This window comes from Meriones unguiculatus, chromosome 1 (genome assembly GCF_030254825.1).
Source record: "Meriones unguiculatus strain TT.TT164.6M chromosome 1, Bangor_MerUng_6.1, whole genome shotgun sequence".
Taxonomy (NCBI): Eukaryota; Metazoa; Chordata; class Mammalia; order Rodentia; family Muridae; genus Meriones; species Meriones unguiculatus.
In genome coordinates, this window is record NC_083349.1 from 170,511,985 (window position 1) to 170,537,277 (window position 25,293).

General features: G+C 41.1%; 1 long non-coding RNA gene across 2 annotated transcripts; it reads left to right on the forward strand.

Moving 5' to 3' along the window:
* The first annotated feature begins 2,459 nt into the window (after nt 1-2,459).
* Nucleotides 2,460-25,061, forward strand: LOC132652278 (uncharacterized). 2 transcript variants are annotated; one of them, XR_009589752.1, is made up of 8 exons: nt 2,460-2,833; nt 13,826-14,226; nt 15,258-15,324; nt 15,761-15,858; nt 15,995-16,077; nt 17,718-17,795; nt 23,401-23,525; nt 24,308-25,061. It is a non-coding gene; the product is annotated as an uncharacterized LOC132652278 (long non-coding RNA). The 2 variants fall into 2 exon arrangements; XR_009589753.1 differs by lacking the exon at nt 23,401-23,525 and having other exon boundaries at nt 2,462-2,833.
* The last annotated feature ends 232 nt before the right edge of the window (nt 25,062-25,293 follow it).

Sequence of the window (25,293 nt, forward strand, 5' to 3'; positions counted from 1 at the left end):
CAGAGGCTTCCTTCACATGGGCATCCAAGAGAGGTCAGCAATTCATTCTTGCCTGGATCAAAAAAAGGCAGAGTCCCAGGATCGTGCTTCTTAGGACTCAGCTTAATGTCCACCTGACTCAGCAGGGGCTGCTGACTTCTCAGGGGATTCTCTCACCAGAAGTGAGGAGGTCGTGTTTCTGTTTCTGTGACAAGGAGACCAAAAGAGCTGACGATGAACACTGGAAAGGAAAATGCACACGCATAAACACAGCAATCTCAACCCTATAAATAACCCTAATTAAAAAGAAAACACCAGCATAGTCTCATCATTTTATTTTATTTTTTTCTGGTGGACATCATGGGAGGTCCTTGCAGCAGAATCTCTAGTTTTGCCAACAATAACCAGGCTCTGAGAAAGAAAAAGTTTCTCTGCCTCTCTGCACCCCCCCACCCCCTTTTGCCAGCCAGTTCAAATCTTAAGCCTCTTTTTCTGAGTCTTCATTCTGGTCCCCTCTATTTTTTCCTTTCTGTCTTTTAAGGTGATGTTCAGAGCCACTGACTGAATCTTTATTCTACGCTGAAATATCAAGCACTCTCCAGTTGATTTATGAAGGTAGTTCAGCAGGGCATCATTCATCACACAATTAAAATAGCACACGAAGGCTTCCCTGGAGGGAGGTTTTGGCTATTGTAGACTCATTTTTAAAATGGACCAGATAACAGGAGACATAGCACAGAAGTCGCTCTTACAAAGCAGGAAGAGTGGGAGATGCGGCTTAGCTGTCTAAGGATCCTCAGCCTGCTCTTTGAGCATAGCCAGGAGGACAGAGACTCTGTACACCTAGAGTGTGGCGAGACTGCTGCAGCTGAGCAGTCTGAGGTCCCAGCAGAGACAACCCTTCTGTTTTCTGAAAGAGAACTCAGAGCTGGGAAGTATACGTGATCCCCTCTGGTACTCCAGGACACACAATGGGAATGGGAGCAGAACCAAGGAAGTACTAAGAGCATTCAGCTTCAAGTTAGAGTCCGTCAAAACTGAAACTTAGAAAACACGGTCTCTTAATTTCCAACACTGTAACAGAACAAAACATTCTGCTAAGTTTTACTAGCTAGGGCTCATGTAGCTAAACATCAGCAGGGCCAAGGGCTCTCATAAATGCAGGGATTCTAGGTGGTCTCTTCCATATCACACTCCTTATTTGTGTGTCTCATGCCAGCTTTAGATCGCCAAACACTCCCATACACTTAGGCCACAACTATTTATTTGAGCATAAATATTTAGTGCCCCTCCATGCTTCGAAGCATCCAGTGAATAATGCTATCGTTTTCCTAATGACGTTGAGCTCATCTCTGTACTACCACCACCACCCCAGCCTCCGTGTGTGTGTGTGTGTGTGTGTGTGTGTGTGTGTGCAGTTTGTGTTTGGTGTGCAGTGTGTGCATATGTTTGAGTGTGTATATGCATACATAGACCATGATGGCTCTTCCACATTACCAATTGAGGCAGAGAATCTCAATGAAACCCAGAGTTTTTCAGTATGTCAAATCTCTCTGACCAGCTTGCTCCTGGGATCCTGTCTCAACTTACCAAGGCTGGATTTACACTGGCACGCTCAAGTGGCATTTATGTGGGTCCTGGGGACCTACTCTGGTCCTCACACTCAAGCATTCTTTACTGTGACATCTTCCCAGCCCTTTATCTGTTTGGACTCCGCCTCTTCCACTAGGAGGAAAGACTCGTGCTTTTATTATCTCCAAATTGCTGAGACCCGCGGTTGCTAGATTTTACTGCTAGCTTTCCCTAAGCCAGACTCTGTCCTTGATGTTCTGAAGATATGGAAACTATAAAGCATATTCTCTTTATTCTAGCAACACAAAAGGAGGAATAAGATTTACATGTCTAATTTTGTATGTCCCCTATATAGGAAGGATATTTAAAAACTGAACCTTTGGGTCTGGAAAGATGGCCTAACAGTTAAGAGCACTGAATGTTCCTGCAGAGGACCTGGGTTCAATTCCCAGCATTCACATACTGGCTCACAACTGTCTGTAACTCTAGCCCCAGGGCATCTGACCACCTCTTTTGGTTTCTCAGACTACCAGACACACATGCGGTGCACAGAAATACATGCAAGAAAAACATCCCTACATATAAAAAGTAAACAAAAGAATGAGAACAGCAATATCCTGTGCTTAAAAAAGTTACACACTAAATACAAATTTTAAATGTTATATGGTGCATGAAGTGATCATTATGTGGTTCTGTCATCTTCTCAAATCCCTTATATATACTTTAGCTATTTAGACACTGTAGGTGCTTTAGTCCCTTTCTGCATGGGATGGCCTCCATCCCATAGTACCCTCATGTACTATTCTAAAACCTAGTCTTTCCTTTATGACCCCCTTTCTCAGTCACATGTATCCAGAACTGCTTTTGAAAGTTCTCTTTGTGTCATTGGTCCGTTTCTCACAACACTTTTCACAAGGCCTTTTATATCTTCTTGATCTCTCCATTTGTTTTCCCGGCAATTGGCATGAGCCCTGTAGCTCCCAGCAGTTCTGCAAGGACTCAGCCCGACAGCCTTCTGGGACTTCCCTGATTACTATTCTTCCGTGCTGTCACCATCGACTGTTCCTCTCACGCCACTCTGAGCTCTGATGAAGCCATGAAGACACCCATCTCCTGCTCTAAGTCTACCTGCAGGTCTGCCGGGACTAAGCAGTTCTTCCAGGAGCCAGCAGGCTTGGGGGTCTGCAGCCAGATCCCTGTGGCTATCTCATTCCCTGTGAGGGGCTGCCCCTTGGATCAGGACTCTAAACAGTGACTCCGAGAGTTGCTATTTTCAAGATAGGTAAGAGCACTTTTACCATCTAACCTAGACTGAAATTGGAAAAATTTCTAGTGGAAAAATACATTGGTTCTCTGAGTGAATTCATGAGTCAGTGGTTATAGATCTCTGTAGGAGCTGTATTTAATCCATTTTATTATTATGTTTTGGGGACTTTGATAATGACAGATCAGCATCTTACAATTGCAGCTCTTTATCTAATGTTTTGCCCCAAAATATAAAAATACTGCACAAGTCAATATTTATGGTACCAACTCTTTGGGTGCATGAATTTAAACCAGAGCCACTTTCTCTTTAATAACCTAGCTTTCTAAAGTTTGTATATTTCAAGTGACACACTTAAAAAAAAAAGGTCCCTGAGTATTTCAATATATATGAAGAAGAAAAAAAGGTGGAAAATTGATCTAAACTTATAAGTGCTTGAGAGACCTACTGCTGTTTTTCAAACCATGATATACACTGGTACCCAGTGATGTGGCCATAGGGCATCTTAAAGAATATTGTTAGCATCTATCAAGAAAGATGGAAAAATCACATGATGATGGTGATCATTATATTGGCTTTTGATTCTACTAACCTGTTTTATTTTACCTTTAAAATATACTTGAACATGAAAATACTACTGCTTGTGTTATTTTTCTTAACGCTCAAAATCAAGATACTTCAGAACCTCCATAATGTTGTGAAGTAAATAAAATAACATGCAGTTGTCCCCTGATGTATCTGGAGACATAGCTCAGGATCCTCCCCTTATACCAAAACCCATAGATGCTCAAGTCTCCATTGAAAATGGAATAGTATTTGCATATGTCTCACACAATTCTCTTGTTTTGCATGCTTTGTTCCACTACAAATTTCTTGAAATATCTAATCTGATATAAGTGCCATGTAAATAGTTGTTATGGGGTATTGTTTAGGAAAGGATGACAATGAAATATATGCACATGTTCAGTACAGATGCAGCTTTTTTGTTGGCATATTTTCCATCTTCATTAGTGCGTGTGTAATCCATGGATATCGAGGGCTGACTGCAAATAACACTCAAAATGCAGTCAGCTTGATTCTCATGGGAGCTATGGCAAATCTTTGCCATATTTTCTCCAGACACATCAGCCACCCTCACATCTTCATTAGGACCCTTGACTTTCTGCTCAGTGGATAACATTGCTGGGCTGTGGGCACAATTATGTATGGTCATCAGCATGGTAGAAAATTCACCTCTTCGAGGAACCCAATTTTTCCTTCCAAGAGCTTCTCAACCATGTTTTCTGTGTTTCCAGCTAATGACTAATGCGTACTTATTTCCAATTTGTGTGATTTAGTACCACAGGTTTAGAGAAGCAAGAAGAGAGCCCCATATATGTCAATAGTGATAGGCAGGGTGAGAATGATAATGGTCAACTTGGCTTGCACTCTCGGACACCTGAGAACTGGAGTAAGCACTGATGAGTCTTCTGTGTTCTGTGGTGGTCAGAAGTCACTTGGAAGATCTTAGTAATTTCTGAGCATCACATTTTTGTTGTTGTTGTTTTATTTTCAAAGACAGAGTTTCTCCGTGTAGCCTTGGCGTCCTGTACACGCTTTGTAGATCAGGCTAGCCTTGAACTCATAGAGATACACTTGTCTCTGCCTCTGCCTCCCTGAGTGCTGGTTTCACAGGTGTGCACCACCATGCCTGGCTGAGTACAACATTTTTAAAGGAACACTATCAACAAATCAGAATATGTTTAAACACACACACAGCTAATATAGCTAAGACCCTCAAAAACAGGTAGCTAAGGAAAATCAGAGGTAATGAAAAGACAGGCCCGAAAAGAATCCTCTCATTGATTGTCTTTGATACTTAAATGAGACAACAATAAATACTTTTTCCACAGCCACTAGGAGAACCCAGAGGGTCATAAGCAGCTTTTTGGGGATGAAGGAGAAGTAAGAGCAAGTTGTCTTAATGTTAAGAAAGGAAACTGAAAAAGAACAAGGAATTTTGTTGGCTGTTTTGTTTACTGGTTCTTTAGGGTCTAGAACTTAGCATTTAATAAACATTTATTGAATGCATGAATAATGGTTTGGCAAATACTTAGAGCTGCCTCAAGACTGAATGTGATACCTTAGGAAGTAATGAGGCCTTCATGCTTGGAATTAACCAGACAAGATCTTCGGTGAGATGTGATACAAGACACTCAAACGTGGAGTCGGGGCTTGACAAGGTGACCTTCAAAGTCTATGCCAACCTCCAGATTTAATTATTAAATAAATCATGGCAGGGTCAGTCCCCAGAAAACAATCACAAGGCTTGGTACCCTTCCAAGCAGTCTCTTGACAATTCATTTATCCCCTAACACCCTATCCCCCCATTCTGAGTGTTGATGCTAATGAACCCTTGGATCGCAGAGGGATTTATTCATTTATTGAATGATTGTGGTGACCTCCAGCTGATCTGGCAAAGGCACAGCTTTCAGCTCATACTTCTATCAGTTTCTTAGAGTGTTCAGGATAGAGTCTGGCAGGCATCAAGAGAAGGGAAGGATACACTTCCCACTGGGAATCCAGGATTGAGGTATCCCTTCTCCTGCTGCCCATCACCCTTCCCATCACAGCTAGTACAAGTTCCAAAGCTCTGGCCTCCCCTGCTTGGCTCCTTTTGGTCCACATATCCCACCCCCATACTTTTTTTTTATACAAGCCGGAACCAAATTCCCTGAGCCCCTAACTGGTGTGTAGACTCCGAGCATAAACACAATCCCTGGCATTAATCACAGTTAATAGAAACCAGAGATGAGCTGTCACGGAGTTGGCTAGCCTGTTGCTGAGTCAATGCAACCTTTTAAAAACACACCAAAAAATACACACACAGGCTGGGAACAGAGCATGAAAGAAAATTCCAAGGAATATTTGCCTTCTTTTTTCTTGCTTTTCTTCTTTTAATTATACAGGAATTCAGTCACCAGAAAAACATAAAGAATTAAAAATAGACTCAGACTTCTGAAGTTCTGCAGTAGAACAGTACATAGAGAAGAAAGCATCGTTTTATTACAGGCCATTCTTATAACAAGAGGTTTAACTATTTCAATATGAAAAATACGCATGGTCCATCTGGTGGCTACCTCATCATTGTAGTTGCTGTTCTCAGCAGCCATGTGGCTGGCACAGCTTGTAAACAGTGAATTTGTGATGTTGGCTTGAAGTTAAAAACTGACTTAGTTCCTTTATTATTTCTGTGTCATTGGATAATTTGTCTTATTTCTAAATTTGATTTGCTCACCTGCATGAGGAGAATAAGCATATTCAGTACACCAGATTGTAATGAAGATTTAATGACATAATCATTTATCCAACCCAGACACTGAGATATACCTGATACTTGACAAAGGTTAATTGAGTCTAGATTTGGTTATACAACTGACATCATCCAAGACCGAAAACCAGCCAAGTGTATGTATATATTTGTGTATACATACACAAAATATTAGTCAAATATGTGTGTGTGTGTGTTCATTTTGCTAAAGGCACATTTTTTTTGTCATGGCATTTTACACTGACTGAATGCCATTTGCAATGTATGAAATCGTTTTACTTTGGTTTGTGCAAACACACTTTTGCTGTTAGAACCCGTCACCGCGCAGCAAAACACACGCACACACAAAGTATAGCATGCAGTTTCAGTTCCATGGACTCAGTTAAAACAGGATGAGCAACAGGGGAAAATTAGAAGCAACTCCCTTTATCTGGACACCCATCAACTGGTCTTCCGTTATCATCCTAGGATTCTTTACTTATTTACTCACTTTCTACCCAATACCTTGGCCTAATGACTTCATAGATGACTATTTATTATTTTGTTCGGGACCCAAACAAGTATTTCCATTTCTTAGTATGAATAGAGCAAAGAGGCTAAATAATTTTTTTTTTTTCTGAAATTGTCCAGTGTCTGCTCTGGAGTGAGGCTGGGAGTCACACAGATTTTTGTTGAATTACGATGCCTTTGGTAGAATGGAACTGGGTTTGCTGCCTCACACTCTCCGGTAAACCTTGAGCACAGGCTGTGTGTTTAAAATGGCTCATTGTGTGTTGAATGTTAAATGCGCAAGCCTAGTCCATACGGCTAGGCTAACCATTTTATCACTGTTCAAAGCAGAAACCTTCTTACTAGAACAGGGAACACTATAATAAATATTCTGGAGGAATATATATATAAACAGGCCTAGTGGAAAATCCAAGACACATGTCATCCTAACGAAAGCAGGCTGCTTTGGGAGCTGTCTGGGATCTTGGAACACCAGGGAGCCAGCTCTCCACAAGTACTCCTCTGGTGCCTGGCGTCTCTTGTGAATTCTCCTGGTATTTTTTTGCTCATTTGTTCTGAGACAGGTTCTCGTCATGTGTGACTAGTTGGCCGGGAACTTACTACGTCGGCCGACATGGTCTTGAACTCATGGAGAGTCACCTTCTTCTGGCGAATCTCCGTTGCTGGTATTAACGTCATACGCCATTGTGCCTGCCTTCTTTCAGGGAGCCTTAGTTTTGGCTCAAGGAAATGACGTCATTCTGAATAAACCAATCAAATTTTGGTTTAAGCTGCACCCAGCGGTCCATGCGGTGAGGCAAGGATTGTGCGTAATGAGCAGGGATTGCTGAATGCTTTTTGTCATCCAGGTTTATTTAACTTGGACCAGAGTGTCTTCAAACTACACAGGTGATCGTATAATGACATTTCGTAAATTTCCCAAGCATGTCAGACCTTTCTCAGCTAAACACAGGCATTTCTTTTAACAGTGGCTATGAAAGAAAACTTGAAAGCTTTTAATCTAATTTCTTTTTTTTTCTTTTTTAATTACACTTTATTCACTTTGTATCCCCCTGTGGTTCCCTCCCTCCTCCCGTCCCAATCCCTCCTTTCCTCCACCCTCTGCATGCATGCCCCTCCCCAAGTCCACTGATAGGGGAGAATTTTTTTTCCTTCCTTCTGATCCTAGTCAATTAGGTCTCATCAGGAGTGGCTGCATTGTCTTCTTCTGTGGCCTGGCAATGCTGCTTCCCCCTCAGGGGGAGGTAATTAAAGAGCAGGCCAATCAGTTCATGTCAGAGACAGTCCCTGTTCCTATTACAATGGAACCCACTTGGATACTGAACTGCCATGGGCTACATCTGTGCAGGGGTCTTAGGTTATCTCCATGCATAGTCCTTGGTTGGAATAGCAGTCTCAGGAAAGACCCCTGTGCTCAGATTTTTTGGTTCTATTGTTCTCCTTGCAGAGTTCCTGTCCTCTCCAGATCTTACTTTTTCCCACTTCTTTCCTAAGATTCCCTGCACTCTGCCCAAAGGTTGCCCATAAGTCTAAGCATCTACATTGATAGTCTGCAGGGCAGAGCTTTTCAGAGGTCCTCTGAGTCAGGCTCCTGACTTGTGCCCTCTTCTTCTGATGTCCAGCCTCTTTGCCTTTCTGGATAGGAATTGAGCATTTTAGCAAGAGTCCTCCCTCTTGATTAGTTTCTTTAGGTGTACAGATTTTAGTAGGCTTATCCTATATTATATGTCTATATGAGTGAGTATATACCATGTGCATCTTTCTGCTTCTGGGATTGTTCACTCAGGATGATCTTTTCCAGATCCCACCATTTATCTGCAAATTTCATGATTTCCTTGTTTTTTATTGCTGAGTAATAATCTATTGTGTAGATATACCACAATTTCTAATTTCTTAAGCTACTTGCATCTTTAATATCCTCTTTAGGCCTTTGGTGACTATTTGGTGGTCTGTCCTTATGTATTCCTCAGAAAACTGCTTAACATGGGATTATGACATAATGGAAATAAAAGGTCTAAAAAAATAGTTTGTGTGTGCATGCATGTACCTGTGCATGCATCTGAATGTGTGTTTTTGTTCTTACCCAAGGTTTTCACTATATATCTCTTGACTTAGAATGAGTAACTTATTTTTTTCTAGGTTTCAGTATTTTCTGTAGATTTTTACTTCTTTTTGAGTTTTACCTATGAGTGGATTGCTGGATTGTTTTTTCCAAGTAGACTTAAATTTCTAGGAACATGGAGACTTTTCCAAATTATCCCCCCCCCTTTTTTTTGTATTTCCATTAATGAGCTATGATGGCTACAATTTCTCTACCCTCTCACCAAAGTACATTATCTGAATTTCTTATTCCATGATGTGAGTGGGAAGAAAATAATATCTCACTGTGGTTTTGTTTACATCCATTTCCCTGATTATCTATGCAATTAGTCTTATAAACATATAATTATTGATTCTGATTGGTTTTTAATATGCTAGAATATCACAAGTATGTTGAGCATTCCTAACCAGGAGATTTAGTGAGGAACCAGCAATAAAAGACACGGCCAAAGTTCAGCCACCAGAGGAAAACTTGATTAGCAGAGCCCGTGACAATGCAACGAGTTGGTTGTCCCTGCAGAGTTCAAACTGAGTGTAAGCATTTGTTCTCCTCGGACCTGAGATTCTGTGACCAGCTGCCTGCTGTCCATCAGTGGTCACCACATTAGCGGACTGTACCTAGTCTGACACCTCCACGCTTTCCTGGAGGATTTGTTTGTATAATGGGTCTTCACTAACATGACAAAGAGACTCACCTCTCTCTTGAAAGTGTATTCCTCTTTCATTTACCAGGATGACATTAACTGGTTGTGATCTTGGTGTCTGTCTCATGTGGCCTTTTACTCTATCAAATGGATTGTGTAAAAACTGAGTTTGAGGGGGAAAAAGACAAGCCAGACCAAAAAAAAACAGTGTCACTCTGCAAGGTTTTGAAACCTACCATTTAAAATAAGTAATATAGTAATATATCAGTGGAAACAAATGATAGGACTAGGCATAGAGAGAGTGTGTGTTCTCACTGGCCTGGTTTGAGGAGTTCCCCCACTCCCACCCCCACTGGAATTACCAGTGAATATAATTATTTTTTTTAAACATGTTTTTCGGAACTCAGGATCTGATAATCCAATTTAGGCACTGTCTGAAGAATTTTTTTTGCTTTGTTGCTGTTTTCTTTACTGAATATTAACCCAGACAACTTGACACATCAAACTACTTCAGTCTATACTCCAGCTATGTCAGGATACTGACATTCCTGAATGCTCATTTTTTTCTTCTTTTTATTTTTTTTATTTTTTATTTTTTGGTTTTTCATCTGGTAGTTCTTTTGCCTGGAAATACTTTTTTTTTAATTTGTCCATCTGTGAAGTCATTAATTTAAAAGGATGTTTTAATAGTGTGTATTATATTTTTATTTTATTATTTGAAAATTTCATGTACGTGTATACCGAGTTTGGAGCATTTTGACTCTCTTATTAGCATCTGTCTCCTTGCCTCTCTGGTGACAACCCTCTTTGCCAACTATCCCTCTTTTATTTTGATCTCGCTTCTTTTCTTAGACTCATAGCTCTTCAGTGAGGGATGGGGCATTAGAAGCTCCATCCACCGTGAACAGTGAAATGTCACTGCTGGAACCTTGTGCAAGCTTTTGCATGTAACTAGAGTTGGAGTGAGTTCATGAGTAGAGCAATGTCATGCTCAGAGGACACTGTTTTACAGCAGTCCTCCCCATCCCCTGGCTCTCACGTTCTTTCCATTGCCTCTTCTACAATGTTCTCTGAGCCTTATGACAGATGAAGGGGACAGATGCTCCATTTACAGCAAGGGTTCAACAGGCACTGATTCTCCACACTGAGCATTTTTGAGCCTCTGTATTAACCACTGCCCCCTGTGAAAGAGAAACTTCTTGAATGAAGGTTTATAGCAGCACTGATCTCAGTACATGGCCAGCGATGGCATCCAAACTGTTAGTGTTTCTGACCTGACATTTTATGCTAATTCCTTTAATTTAATTTAAAAATTTTCACCTTTGTTTTTCTTTTATTCAAAATAGACTTTTTCCCCCATACAACATATTCTGACGGGGGGGGGGGGGTCAGTGGTTCCTGAACCTCTAAAGATGCTGTTGAGTTTGTTTTGTGTTGGTCATCTACTGCTGGACATAAGGCCTACACTCAAGAGTGGTTTGTTTTTGCAGTGAGACTCCTTTGGAGAAAACTAATTTTTAATGCTAAGTCTTCAAGATTCAGATCAGTCATCTTTTCTATGAAGGCTTCTCTAATTTTTTTCCATTTCTCTTTTCCCAAGCTGATGCCCTCCTCAACTCTGTCTGTTATGCCTTGCACAAAAATGAGCCCTTTCCCTCACTCACATTTGCTGGATACCCATTATGTTGTATACTGTGCTAGGTTTCAAAACAATTGTAGCATAGCCCATTTCCCCCTTAGTTTTCTTGATATAGCAGAAGAGACAGAAAAAAAAGTACAGAAAATTGCAATGTAACATAAAGTCTTTGGAATTTGAGGGGTAGCATATGACTCATAGTTGAGGAGATACTATTGTTGGCTTTTGTGTAAATTGGCACCCGAGAGTCTCAAAGGCTGGGTAAGAATTAAATGGGAGAAGAGGGCAGAATAGCGGCTTGGAAGAGGAGAAAGTGAAGACACAACTTGTTGGCAAAAGAAAGGGTGGACAGTTTAGGACGTTGTGAGTCACTAAGGTGATTGTAGAACATAATGTGCACAGGGAGAGAAGGGTGCTTGAGTGGTAGGCTATCCTTTGTCCAAAACAATTCTCCCATGCTCCCTTTGTCCTCTCCTGTCCTCAGGAAAAGGAACTTTGTTTAACTTGGGTTTATATTTCAGTGTCTAATACAGTACTACAGTACGGTTTTTGGCAGGCATTCCAGAACTCATTGAATGAGTGAGAGAATGAATGAATGAATGAGTGAATGAATGAACAAGTTAGTGAATGAATGAGAAACAATCAGCAAGGGAATGTGATCACAAATTGGCTGTAAACCATCTATGAAGAAGAAGCAAGGGTTTTCACAAAGCATTTGATTAACTTTGAAAAAGGATGTTGATTTCATTCTTTTTAACCCCCCATTTCATCCATTTTATTACCATATATTTCCTCAAAAGAAGGTCTGGCTAATATCAAAACAAAGCAGACCGCTCTGGTTTTAATTACCTCTTTCAAGGCCACGCTGGCTAGGCAAATGCTGCCTGGATCTCACTTGAATCGTGATCAGAAACATGCTGTCTGCTTTCCTTGTAAGCACCAACTGGTGTGCATGAAGCCTATATTGATAAGGGTTGAGTTGGGGGCTTTATCTTTTAATAGGGGTGATAAGATTCTAATGCCTCCACCCTCCACTATCTGCATGCTGATGGTGGGAACAGTCACCAAAGTGATGTGCAGGCGGCAGTGGTGGGGCCCTGGGTTAACCTCAGAGAAACACAAATATGAGTGGGTGGAGTGGTTGCTTTCCATGAGAATCTGTCTCCTTCTCTTTCACAGCCTGGCCCACACCATTGGGCCCTTTGCCAGCAAGCAGAGCTTTGGATTATTTTTCCATTGGTCAGAGGAAGTTTTTCTCCTCTTTCTCTCCCCCCCACCTCCTCTCTCTCGCTCTTTCTCTCTTTCTTCTTGTGAATGGAGAGAAAACCTTTCATCTTAAAAGAGAACTTTTTGAATTTTGTTTTAGTGAAATGAAAGATGACTCAGATTCCTAGGAAGCATTTGAGGAAAGCTCAGAGCCTGAGCCTTTTAAGGAGCTGGAACCTGGTAGAAGTGGCAGCTGTGCATCTCTTGAAGTAACTAGAGCTTTCTAAGTCTGGGTTTACTTGATTAGTACATAAAAGGTTTCTCAGGTAAATAAGATGAAATGCATGTAAATAAAATATTCAGTGGACATTCAATATTTTTTAAAATTTTCCTTCGTATGCCCTTGAATTTAGAAGAAATCTCTTATCTTTCCACATTTTCTGTATATGTGGAAATAAAGTTGTGAATACAAATCTAAGAGGTCCAAGGGAAAGCCTTGCATATACAATGTCATATCCCAGCCATTGGTCTCATTCCGCTCCACAGACCAAATATTTATTACGTTTATACTTGTGCATGAAGTTTCCTGAGACTGCAGTTTACAGTTGGATCAGAGATTCTTGCTGACCTCTATCCTTAGGAAACATACTTTTTAATAGAGCAAAAGAACTTTATACACAGGGCTGGTAAATACTAGCAAACACTTCCCCCCACCCTCTGTGTGTGTTTGTGTGTGTGTGTGTGTGTGTGTGTGTGTGTGTGATTGCTTCATGCACCAGCTCAATGCTGAACCGAAGGTCCAACGACAGGAAAGCAAGAAGCAACCAAATGGCAACGTAATCATTTTTGTGAAATCATTCATGTTTCCATTTTAATCCGCTCACCATTCATGTACTGATTTGGAATGTTCTGATATGACCGGGACTATGGGCACCACTCCACAAATATCTTTCAGTTGCTGCTGTTTACGAGGGAAGAGAAATGATCTCTGAGATCTCAGTAGTGACCATCTGACCCAAAAGTGACTCATAGATTGGCAAAGCCTTAGGATTTGGGCTAGTAAAAGTTTCAAAATACGTTAAAAGCCAGTGAATTCAGCAGAGCAATTGAATTACAACAGGGAGCTCAGGGTGTTTGGGGTTTAGAGAGAATATTCAGGAGACAAGTGCTTTCTGGGAGTGCACAGCTCATGGCTTTCATTCCTATTCATTTTGGACACATGTCTGCCATGGCCTGGTTTGTTCTCTCTCATCGGGAAGCTGACTGGAATGATAGTCCATCCAGAGTGGGGCCCAGCCCACACCCAGCTTCATGTCCACTGGATCCAGTCACTGCTGGCACTTGTTTTTAGCCTATGTCAAGAAGAGCTCTGTTGAACTTTATATAATTTTTCAGGAAGGGGTCAATTTTTTTTTTTTTCAGCTTGGAGGCAGTACCAAAAGAGACCCAGAGCACTGCACAGCTGCTTTTACCATGTGGATGACTGAATTCATAGTGCCTTCTTTGCCTTTTGCCCCTAAATCAAATGGAAACTCCGTGGCAAGGATAAAAACATATGTTTTTCCCCCCTCTACTCCCCCTCCCTCTCTGTTTTCTTTTATCAGGGAGAACAGTGGAAAATCAGACTGCAGGCCCAGGCTGTTGGCACCTGAAATTCTCTCCCTCCCTGGATCTACTATTTCAGCAACAAGGACAGTGAGCTAATGCAAATCTAACCAGCTTTCTCCCCACTTAGCCCTCGGGACAAGCAGGATGGACTGTACCCCCTCTTTGGGGACAGGAAGTGGGCAGTTATAAGAATTCAGCTCCATCATAAATGAAGAAAGAATCCCAAGGCATACTTCAGTGGTCATTTCCAAATAAAATCGATTTCGTTTGACTATGTCCTTAAAAGAGGGGAAGTGAGAACCACCCCAGTGTTGGCAACAGGGAGTTGCTTTACAGAACAAGATCTAATCATCTTCCTTGAACTCGGGCGAGCCACATTTCCTAGGCCACACTTTAGGTACCTGTGATCCCAGATTTCCTTGGGTGTATGACCCGGACCCGTGTATTTCTAGGTTTCCCCAGACTTCTTCCTAGGGTGTGTGCCTTGGGGGATAAATCATGTACATCTCATAGGCCTCAAGTGTGGCCATGACCAAGGTACTGCTCTTTTCAAGGGCAGGCTGGCATATGGAGCCTGAACTTTGAATCAAGAAGACAGGGCAGGAGTAGGGAGAAGTGAGGTGGTCTCTCCCCGTCTTAACTTTTTCGGCTGCAGGATTCATGGGAGGCTGAGAATTTTGTTCCATTTTTGGCCTTAGAGCTTTTCATGAAGGCAGGTGACAGAACCTACATAGGTTGATGGCTCTGTCACTGAACTTAATATATAGTGTGTGACATTAAATGTTTACCCAAGGCCTCCATATGTTCAGGGAGACCCTGAGGGGAGAGTACATTGTTACTTTGGGTTGATGAATGAAGTCAGGAATAATGGATTCCGGAGTCACTCCTTATCTATACTTTGCTTTTGAATGTTTAGTTCCTTATAATCAACCAAGGTTTAAATGTAAAATTCCAGAAGTCAACAGTGAATTTATATGTTTTAAATAACTTCGATTGTAGTCTATTGTTATTATTTTACTATTTTGTTATTAGTTATTATTGTTAGTATGCTGAATTTATAAATTAAACTTTTCCGTAAGTACAGAGGTGTAAGAAAATAAGTGGGTAGTACTAATTTCAATGTACACCTCAGAGATAAGGTTTTTTTACTTGATCTAGTTGAACTTTTGGGGGGTTGTGGGGAATAGGAAGGAAATCTACTGTAGTGGAAAGTACCTGAGATTTGAGCAAAAGAGACTTGGATTCCAGAAATATTTATTAAGCATTTGTAGTGTATCTGCCTTGGGATTAGATCCCAAGGTATAAAAAAAAACAAAAAACAAAAAACAAAACAAAACAAAAAACCAAAAAACAGAAAAATCCACAGAAAACTTGCAGTGGGAAAATGGATGGTCATGCAAAACTAAAGATAACATGGTATGTTCACAGATGCTTCAGCCAGCAGACTTCTTACAAATGAGGAGGGTCGTCTGAACTGAAGAATAACTCGTTGGAGGTAAAGAAACTAACAAAAGCCTAGCAGGGCTGATTTTTCGTGGGTATTTCACCTGTAACCTGTAGAGGTTCACCAGAGGGAAGAAAGCAGCCCTAGAGAGAAGGAAGTATGCCTACTGATGGAGGCCTGAGAAGGGATCTAACCTCTATCTGATAATTAACTTTGTAACTTACTTGTTTAGTGACTCTGGAGTAAATTACTTAATCGCTCTTAACCTCAGTTTTCTCTTCTTCATAATGGTGGTCATAATATGGTCATTATGAAATAGTGCATTGGAAATACATATTTGAAATACTAAGGCTCTACATTCAGATCCCTTTAAATCCCAGCTGGGGAATACTCTGCTGATTTTGGCATGAGAGCTGGGATGTCTCCTGGGGGGGCCTGAGAATCAACAGTCACATCTGGTAGGGTTTTTTTTTTTTTCTTTTTACAGCAGGAACACTGAGTTCAGGGTGGACCTCCCCAGACATGGCTGTGTGGGTTGGAGTAAGGAAGAGAATCAGAAAAGAAAGTCCTGCTGGTGCTTCAGAGGTATTCTTGTGTTTCTTTGTAATCAGCTAATGCCTCTCTGCTGTCCAGAAGCAAAACATAGTCTGTGACCTGTGATCATGAAATTCAAATGTTGGGATCATCTGGGTCTGAGGTCAGGCTCCTTTGGTTCCCTTAGCAGATCCACCAGGCCCTGGTCCAGCCTTTGTTATCATTTGCACACAGGAGACAGTGATGTTGAGTTCTTGGATGAGCACTGGGGTAAGTGATTAATATGCAACCTGAGGACAAAGAGTATGTCTTATATAACTGGAGTCTCTGGGACCTGGCGTGGATAATGAGCGTGGTGTCTGTGTGTCAAGTGGATGAGTTATGGGGTGGTTCACTCCTCCAGGCTCAACAGGGTGCGTTCCTTTCCCTGTTCACTCAGAGGGACAAAGTGTTTTGTGTGCTCTGGGCAGCTCTCCACGACTGTGGCTGTCTAGCTTTAATTGTGAGTGCCAGCCCCAGTCCTCAACAACAGTGCCTCGTACTCGGGTCATCTCCTTCAGGGCAGACCCCACATTCCCCCGGATACTGACAGCTTCTGTTTCGCATCTGTTTTTACTTCTGCTTGGGTCTTCTGGGTCACTGCCTCAGCCCAGGGATCTCCCCTTTCACCTTGTTCCCACTCTGGGTCAGGACAGAGAGACCTTCTTTTTTTTTTTTTTTTTTTTTTTCATCCCCCATTTCAGTCTTCTTTCTGAAGCTTGACCAGACCCCAAGAACCTTGCTCCTGCCCCTGCCTAGCTTCCACCAGCCTTTCTTGCTCTGGCCATTCTTAAGTGACAGTTGGCCACTCTTGGAATGTCAGTACACACATGTAATAAAAGAAGTCACCCTGCTGGATGCATTACTTCTTCACACTGGTAGAGCCCAGCGAAGCTTCCTGACCTTAACACTGTCAGCTGCATCTTCTCCCCACTGTCAACTCTGCTCTCTAAACCCAATTATTTGGGTCAGAGTTGAAGGAACAATTTGAATTGTTCATAGCAAAAGTGATAGCATACAGTTTCCCTCCTCTTCTTTCCTGAAGAGCCTTTATTTGGGATGAATGCAACCTTCATCCCTAATGACTCATATTAAACAGCAGCAACAACAACAGTGACAACAGAAGAAAAAATAAACATGCTGTATATGCATAGTGGCACTCTCCGTTAGTCCTAGACACAGGAAGCACATCTCCTAGTCTGCGTAGTGAAATCCAGGCCTGCCGGAAGACTACCAAAAAACAACAACAAAATTCATGACAAAGAAGTATTGGGTGGATAGGTCAGGGACTCCTCTGTGATTATATTAGGGACCATTAAGGAAGTATTTCAGGAATAAAGGGTGTGGTCTTTCATTTTAAAAGTAATGCACACGAGACCACAGCACCCACAAAACAGATCATTGTGAGCTACACTGTGGAACACATGGCAACCTTCCGTTGCCGTGGAAGGCCAGAAATGAGAGGTGAGAGCTCCTAAGGCTTGGGGAGGCTGCTTGGAGGAGATGGAGCTCAGTCTGAGCAGCAACAACAGAAGGATTGTGTGTTAGTATGTGTCTTTCTGTACTAGAATCCCGTCTCACAGATGGTTAATATGTATTTATATAGATAGGATATGTATTCATATAACATGAATCAACGGAAGTGGTGGATCAGAAACATGAATGAGAAAAGAGTGCGGTTTGCTCATGACTTGTCAGGCTGGCAAGGCATGAAGGCTGGGGCCGAGAAGGGGATCAGCCAGGCTTTAAAGTGGAAAAACCTCCAGTTTGTGGATGTTCATGTTATCTGCTGTTGCTGGCAGGGCCTCTCGGGGCAGAGTGTGCTGAACTCAGATCACTTTTCACTGTTTGAGCTGTTTTTCTCATTCCAGGGCCTATGGGAAAATATTGCCAGTATCATGGAGATCAAAAACACAATGCTGTAGATAAGAAGGGCAGGGTGACTGCAGGTAAGCAGTAAGGGTCACTGAGATAGGTCTCTGGTTCACAGCGAAGCTAAACAGAACTCAAATCCAAACAAGGCTATAAAATGAGAGGGAGAGGCAGTGGGAAAGGAAATGTGTGCCTGCTTGATGTTCACAAATGCAGGGGGGCCAGCATGGCAGATATCATGGCAGTCAGCAGAGCAGTCAGATGGTTCTGGGTCAGTATTTTTTATGACTCCTCCAGTATTTGTAAAAGTCTGTGGAGAATCTGTCCATGTATATGACGTCTATTGTCAACACCAGAATATATTATCTCATGAGCATGTAGCTTTATTTCTTTGTATCATGAGTGTTATTGTTCATCATGTGCTATACATGTATTTAATAATGTATATTGTATGCACATCATGCCTGTTGTGTAAGGTCCATATAATTATGTATGTATATGGACATATATGTGGTTCGCTGTGTGTTCCTGGACTCTGCTGTTCTGGGCCATGCCTTTATTTGGAAGCAGCTAACAACAAGCAAGAAAATAACCCATCACCCACATGCAGGTTCACAACAGTGTGACTTCAATTCTAAGCAATCAGACACCCTTTCTGGTCTCTTCAGGCACCAGGCACACACGGTACACATATGCACATACATGGTGCACATGCATACATTCAAGCAAACACTCATGCACATAAAATAAAATATGAAATCTTTTAAAAAAGAAATGAGGAGGGAATACATATACTTGTGCAAGTAGTATAAAGAGTGTAAAAGCATCAAACACTGGTTCTCCCTCTAGAGATGGACTTTGTCTTGAACTAAAACGATGGCTGACATTAGACAGACATACAGAACTCAAAGTACAATGGTGTCATGACCAGGGCTGGGGCTACTTTCAAGAAGACTCACTTTCTCAGAGTAAGTCTGAGCAACCTGAAGCAGCAGAAGTCGCATGCCACCAAGCCTTGGCAGAGGATCCCTTGCTAGTGGGTCCACACGGTTAGCAGTGAAGGAGGCAAAGAGGTAGGTTGGGTAGCATGTAAGCCTTTGGAAACAAGAACTGGATGTGATGATACACACTTATCAGCTTTGTTTGGTTGAGGCTGAGGCAGAAGGATGATGTGCTTGAGTCTAGGCTTCATAGTGAAATTCTATCTCAAAATAAAAAGAGTGTCTGGGTTTCAGTCCACCCCACTCCCCCTTCGCAGCAATGAGCTTGGACTAGTTTAACCCTTTTACAAGTTGGTTTTCTCTCTATCAAATAAAGGCTTTAAGGTCTCCCGTGCTGTTGAATTTGATCATTACGCAAGGTCTGGCATTCTGAACTACGTGGACAAGACTGGAACCATTTAGGTCTATGTCCTTTGAGAAATTGTGATGGTAGAGAGTGGAGGTGGAGAGGTAGAGCACACAGGAAACAGTTCTACACATCTTAAAATGGGAACTGGCAGCGATATAAAGAAACTGAGAACTATCTGCTGTCTGACAATCAAGTTTGCTTTATGGATCCTCCACTGAGGAGCTTAGGTTTATGTGGCAGAGAGTTGTTTTAGCTATTTTTCCCCCCTCATGATTGACAGACATGTCTCTCAATATCTATTCTTTATGTGCACAAAGTGCACATGGGTAATACATTTATGCAATGATATGAGGCACAGAAAAATATTGCTTCTACCTTTTCTGCACGAGTCACTCTCCACTTAGTAAGATCTCCTGTGTTTATGTGTGTGTAAGCTTGCTGTACAATAGTGCCTCAGACTTCTAGTATAGAGTTGTTTGTATTTGTTTGTGTAGAAATGTCTTTTGGGGTAAGTTTCTGGTGTTTTGATCTTCCCTTTCCCTTTGATGCCTCTACTCTTTCAGATGTGGGAGAATGTTCCTATGATATCCAGGTGGTGGGGAAAGTCAGATCTCTCCGATAGCCTCAGTTCTGGTTGTTCTGACCCATGATGAGGGGTAGGTGGTTGGATGGAGGGCCACTGAAGCAGACTTTGTCCTCTTCTGTGTCCTGGCTTCCATGGCTAAGTCCTCCCTATCCATTCTGGTGGTGCTATCTTCTCAGTAGAGGTCAGAGATCCCCATCCTTCAACTTCATCCCCTGCTTTCCCAAGATCTGTGAGGTTTAGCTTTTATGTTTCCCACACATATTCTAGAGAGCCAGTGCCCTGCCTCAGAACCCACCCATCTAGCCATGACCCACCCCCATGCAGTGGGCTCTTCTCTCTATATTTTCCCTCCCCTCCTCTTCCACACCTCATTCCTTCCCCCCTCTCCCTTTCCCCTCTGTTTCTCCTTCTTTCTACTGAGCCAGTTTGGAAGTAGCCCTCATCTGAATGCCAGTCTTCTCAAACAGGTTCCTGACCTTGACTCCATCTTGGAATCCTCTGGGAAGTTTCTCTAAACACCGATGTCTGGAACCTGAGTCCAGATGTTTTGTGAGTCTGGGTATTCAGAGGTAGTTCTGCTGTGCAGTTGAAAATTATTCCTTGGAGACTTGCAGTTTCCCATGAAATAGGAAGAAGGTCAGCAGCTATTGTAATTTTGGAGTCTGTCTTGACTATCCAGGTGTTTCATCAAGGCCCCTAATGCACAGCTAAAAGTTCACATCCAGAGGATATAAGTGATGACAAGACAGAACTTTCTTTTAAAATTTATTTTTATTTTTTTGAAATTATACACTTACGTGTGTATCTATGTAGAGGTTATGTGCACATGAATGCAGGTGTCTGTGGAAGTCAGAAGAGGGTGTTGTATCTCAGGAACTGAAACAGTTGTGAGCCTTCTGATATGGGTGCTAGAATTGAACTTGGGTCCTTTGTAAGAGCAGCAACTTCTCTTAACTGCTGAGCCATCTCTCCAGTGCCGATTGCAAGTTCTTTACCATCCTTCCTTTTTTTCCCCCTAAAATCAGAAAGAGGGTGAGACTTCTGTTTTTGTGTTCCTCTCATTTTTCCTAAAACCTTTTTTCAGCACGTAATTTATGTGCTTATGCATCTTCAATTTATTTAGTAATTTTTGTTGTTTAGGCTCCAGTGTAGCACCAGGAACCTTTAGATGAGATGATTTCTCTCCTGTTTAAGCCTGGCTAGCATTCAGGTCCATTGTTCTGAGAAAGAACCAACATTTTCATTCTAAATACCAAACACAGTTTACCTTTCTTTTCCTGTTTCTTTTTTTCTATCAAAACACTAGCCTTTCTAAGGGATTTCTTTTTAAGTGAAAGAGGAGTCAATAAAATTCTCTGTGTAAATTCTCTATCTATCTATCTATCTATCTATCTATCTATCTATCTATCTATCTATCTTAGTGTGTGTGCGTGCGTGTGTGTGTGTGTGTGTGTGCGCGCGTGCAAGCACACCTGTGTGTTTGTGTATAAGGTTCTCCAGGTTGCAATAACAAAATACCATAAATTAGGTGGCTTAAGCACTAGACAATTATTTATTAAAATTCTAGAGTCTAGAAGTCAAAGGTCAAGACACAGCAAAATTGGTTTCCAACCGGACCATAGGGAAGAATGCCTAGGTAGCTCCCCTTGGTTTTCAATGGCTGTGTTCTTGCTGCTATGTCCTCAGCGTATTGTTCAGCACACACATGCTCCTGACATCTGTGTTTTCACAAATTTGTTTTCTTATGATGTTGGACCAGGATCCACCTCAGCAGCTTCATTTTAACTTAATTGATTGTTTAAAGACCTTATCTTCAAACACTATGATGTGCTAGGGGTTAGGACTTCAACATATGAATATTAGAGGACATGATTTGGTCTGTAGCATATCTTAATTATATTTGTGTTACGAATGGCTCAGAAGAGGGGGGATCAGATTTTGTATGTCATACACACACACCATTACCCCTGCACACAAATACTATCCTTCTACCACACCAAGCCACAACACACACACAGCACACCTATTTAGCTTACAAAGCTTGCATTATTTGGAATAGAAACATCTGAAGTACAGATTCTAGGTAGATATATTCAAAGTCATGTATATATTAAGCAAAAGTGAATTTCAATATGTGTTTTAGCATATCTGTGTATACAAACCAACAATAATAGCTATAATATTAACTAAAATTTTCAATAATAATAGAACAAAATAGATCTATTAGATTTATTAGATCTATACTTTTGAGAGGAATTGCAAATAGTTGCTAATAGATCTATTAGATCTATTAGATCTATACTTTTGAGAGGAATTGCAAATAGTTGCATAGGAAGTTAATTTACAAAGAAAGTCTATTGATATAAATGATGCCAGAACTTCCAAGATCATTCTAAACTAGACATGAGTGGAATATAAAAGGGGTTCACTGAGTTATATAAAGTTAGGTCCATAAAAAAAGATCCAAATTAAATAACTACATGAATTTTAAAGATAAGTCTTTAGAATAAAGATAAGTACCTAAATGAATAAAGTAAAAGGCTAGCTTCAGCAGGGATTCCTTGAAAGAAAGCTTCATTATGGGTAAATAAAATAAACAATGCAAAGTGGATTGGTACAATCCATGCTCTAACTAGGCTCAAACTTAAGGTCCTTTTACTTCAGCCTCCCCATTCTGGGATTACAAGAGTATAAAAACACTGTGCCCAGAACTTCAAAAAGAATTTATTGATTGATACAGGGTCTCATTACATTGTCCAGTCTGGTCTTGAATGCTCAGGGTCAAGGCATTTTTCCCATTTCAGGTTCCCTGAGCCTGGCTTCCACTAGCTTTCTATTTTTTTTTTTTTGAGTGAACTCTATTATTAAATGCTCATAGTGATAGTTTTGAGGAATTTAACATTATTCTTTATCCTTGTTGTAATTTTGAGAAAACTGAGATTCGTATAGCCTAAAATGCATTACTATGGGTTACTCAGTAGTCAGAGACCTGGGAGTAACTCCAAATGATCCATCTTGAGACTCTGTGTTCTTTACAGTATACTATACTGCTGTCCCTCCCCCCACCCTTAATTCCTCACTGGGAAGAGGTCTTTTTGAGCAGGTCTTATGTTTTCTGTATTGTTGTTTGCCTATTTTCTAGCTGACTTCCCAGAACCTGGTAAAACAAACAATTGAATTACCAGCTATTCAGAGGATTAGATCTCAGCTGTAATGATCTGGATATTTAGCATCATACATGAATACAATTTATGCTTAAATATATGACAAAAGAGTTTCTACAAAATTCATTTTGAAGGGATACCTTTTGAAAGAGAGAAAGTTGCTCTGTGAAAAAGGACACTAAACATCAAAGAAATGGTTTCATTTCTTAGGCGAACATGTTTTCAACCCAGAATTCTATACCCTATTTAACTATCATTGAAGTGTGTTGGTATACTTAAAAACAAACAAACAAACAAAAAACCAAACTATTTTATTTACATTTCTTGTATCTTCTCCCTACTCCTCTCCAACACCCCAACACCAGGTAGGAGAGAGAAAAGGTTAATGGGAGAGGGTGAGCAGTTCTTCACTGCTTCCTGCTGGTCAGGATCATAGGGTTCCAGTTCAGTCCAGTCTTTGTTTTAGGAGATCTCCATCTTCTTGTCTCACAACAGCACCCAAGAGCAGCAAGGGAGGAGCAACGGAAGCCCTCCTTTCTGCGATCCCCATTCTCTGGGCTCTGGTATTTATTCTCTTTGCAGAGTCCTCAGATTCAAACTATCTGCAGCTGGCAAAGAGCTCCTCTCAGAGTCCGCAGGAAGCAAATAGTCCGCTGCTGTGGACCATCTGAATCAGTCCCACATTCTACACCTGCAACCAAAACAAAGTATGTTTCTAGCCACAAAAGGACTGTTTTAGTAAACGATTAATTTTTTCATTTATTTTTGTGCATGTGTATGTGATATATGGATTTATGTGTTAACATGTGTGTCCTACATGTGTGGAATGCATGTGGGTGCATGTGCATATAGAGGCCTGAAGTTGGCATTTGCTAAATTTCTTGATTGCTCTCCACTTCATTTATTGAGGTAGGGTCTTTGGCTGAATCCTAAACTCCATGATTTGCCTAGACTGGCCACCCAGCTTGTCCTAACAATCCCATCTCCTTCTCCTGAGTGCTGAGATTACAGGGGCTGTCATGTCTGCCTGATTTTTCCAAAGCTCTAGGTATGTGAACTCCATCCCTCAAGCTTGTATGGCAAGTACTTTATCCACTGAGTAAGCTCCCTAGCTCCTTGCTTACGTTTAAGGACTTGGTAAATTCCTTTCATACTCACTCATTTTGGGGAGGTTCTTGAGGAAGTGCCTGCATTGGTTAGAATGTCTTTCAAAACAAGACAGAAAATTCTAACTCAATTGACATATACAGAGATGCTCATTATCTCAACCAGCAAGTAGTCTAGATTTGGAGAACTGTAAAATGGACTCAGATGAGTCACCCACGTTTTAAATTATCAGCATTTTGTTTGTTTGTTTGTTTTGGTGAGGTACATGGTGCTTGAGTTAACTTTTTGTGTGTTATTCAGTCACTTCTGCATGCAATTATCACCTACAGTTATAATAATGATCAGAAGGATAAAAATAACTTCTCATGCTTTCTTTTTACAGATTTTACTAGAGAGCCTTCATAGTCTAGAGTGAATAACATGCTCCCTCTTCAACCAATCAGCAAGAACACGAAAGTCATTGGCATTGGTGTTGTGACTTGACCAGCAAAGGGTTAGGAAAGTGCAGCAAATGCAGAGCATTGTGGGAAAGACAGGCTCACATGTGCTGTAGCAAACCAGGGCAATGCAGGTGGGCACTGATTCTGGAAAACACAGAGGCCCAAAGGAACATTGCACAACTCCTCAGGGCACAGCCCTCCACGGAACAGGACTGGAAGGCTGTCTGGGAGAAGCCTAGATAAGATAAGAATAAAAAGAAGATGATGTAAGGCACAAATTCTATGTTTATGTGATGTTTTATTAATCTATTAATATAAATATTGTATTTGGATTATAATAAAAGGATGAACTAAAGAAAATAAATGTTATCTAAGGAAATACCACTTGTCTCGCTCATATCCAGGTTCTAGTCTGGAACACATACATGCACAGGTGTGAATGAATGTAAAGGCTAAAGATGTAGAAGGGAGGCCAGGAGAGTGGAATATTAGTTGATGAGGAAGGATGGTGTTTTGTTTAAAAACCCATGAGCTGTGAAGAAGCACATGCTTCCCCACTCTAGTTTCAACTCCGTCACCATCACCATTGTCCCACCCCACCTACAGAGATACATGAATTAAAGTAGCAAGAACCACTTTTGCATTCAAAAAGAATCCAACGCATATTACTCTTAGGAACAGTGATTGTGAAAATGGGGCTTTCTTTGTAATTCTATGGATCATTAGCACAATTGATCAGTCTCCAAATGCATATGTGGTTTTGACCTACTTAGAAGAAAAGAGAGAGAGAGAGAGAGATTACAATTTTCCCGTAGGGGAAGGGGTTCTGTTACCTAAAATTTTTCTCTTCTCCCCCCTCTGTTTAAAATATATCAACTTACTGTAGTGTTATTTAATGTATAATTCATATTGCTACTGACAAAGTATG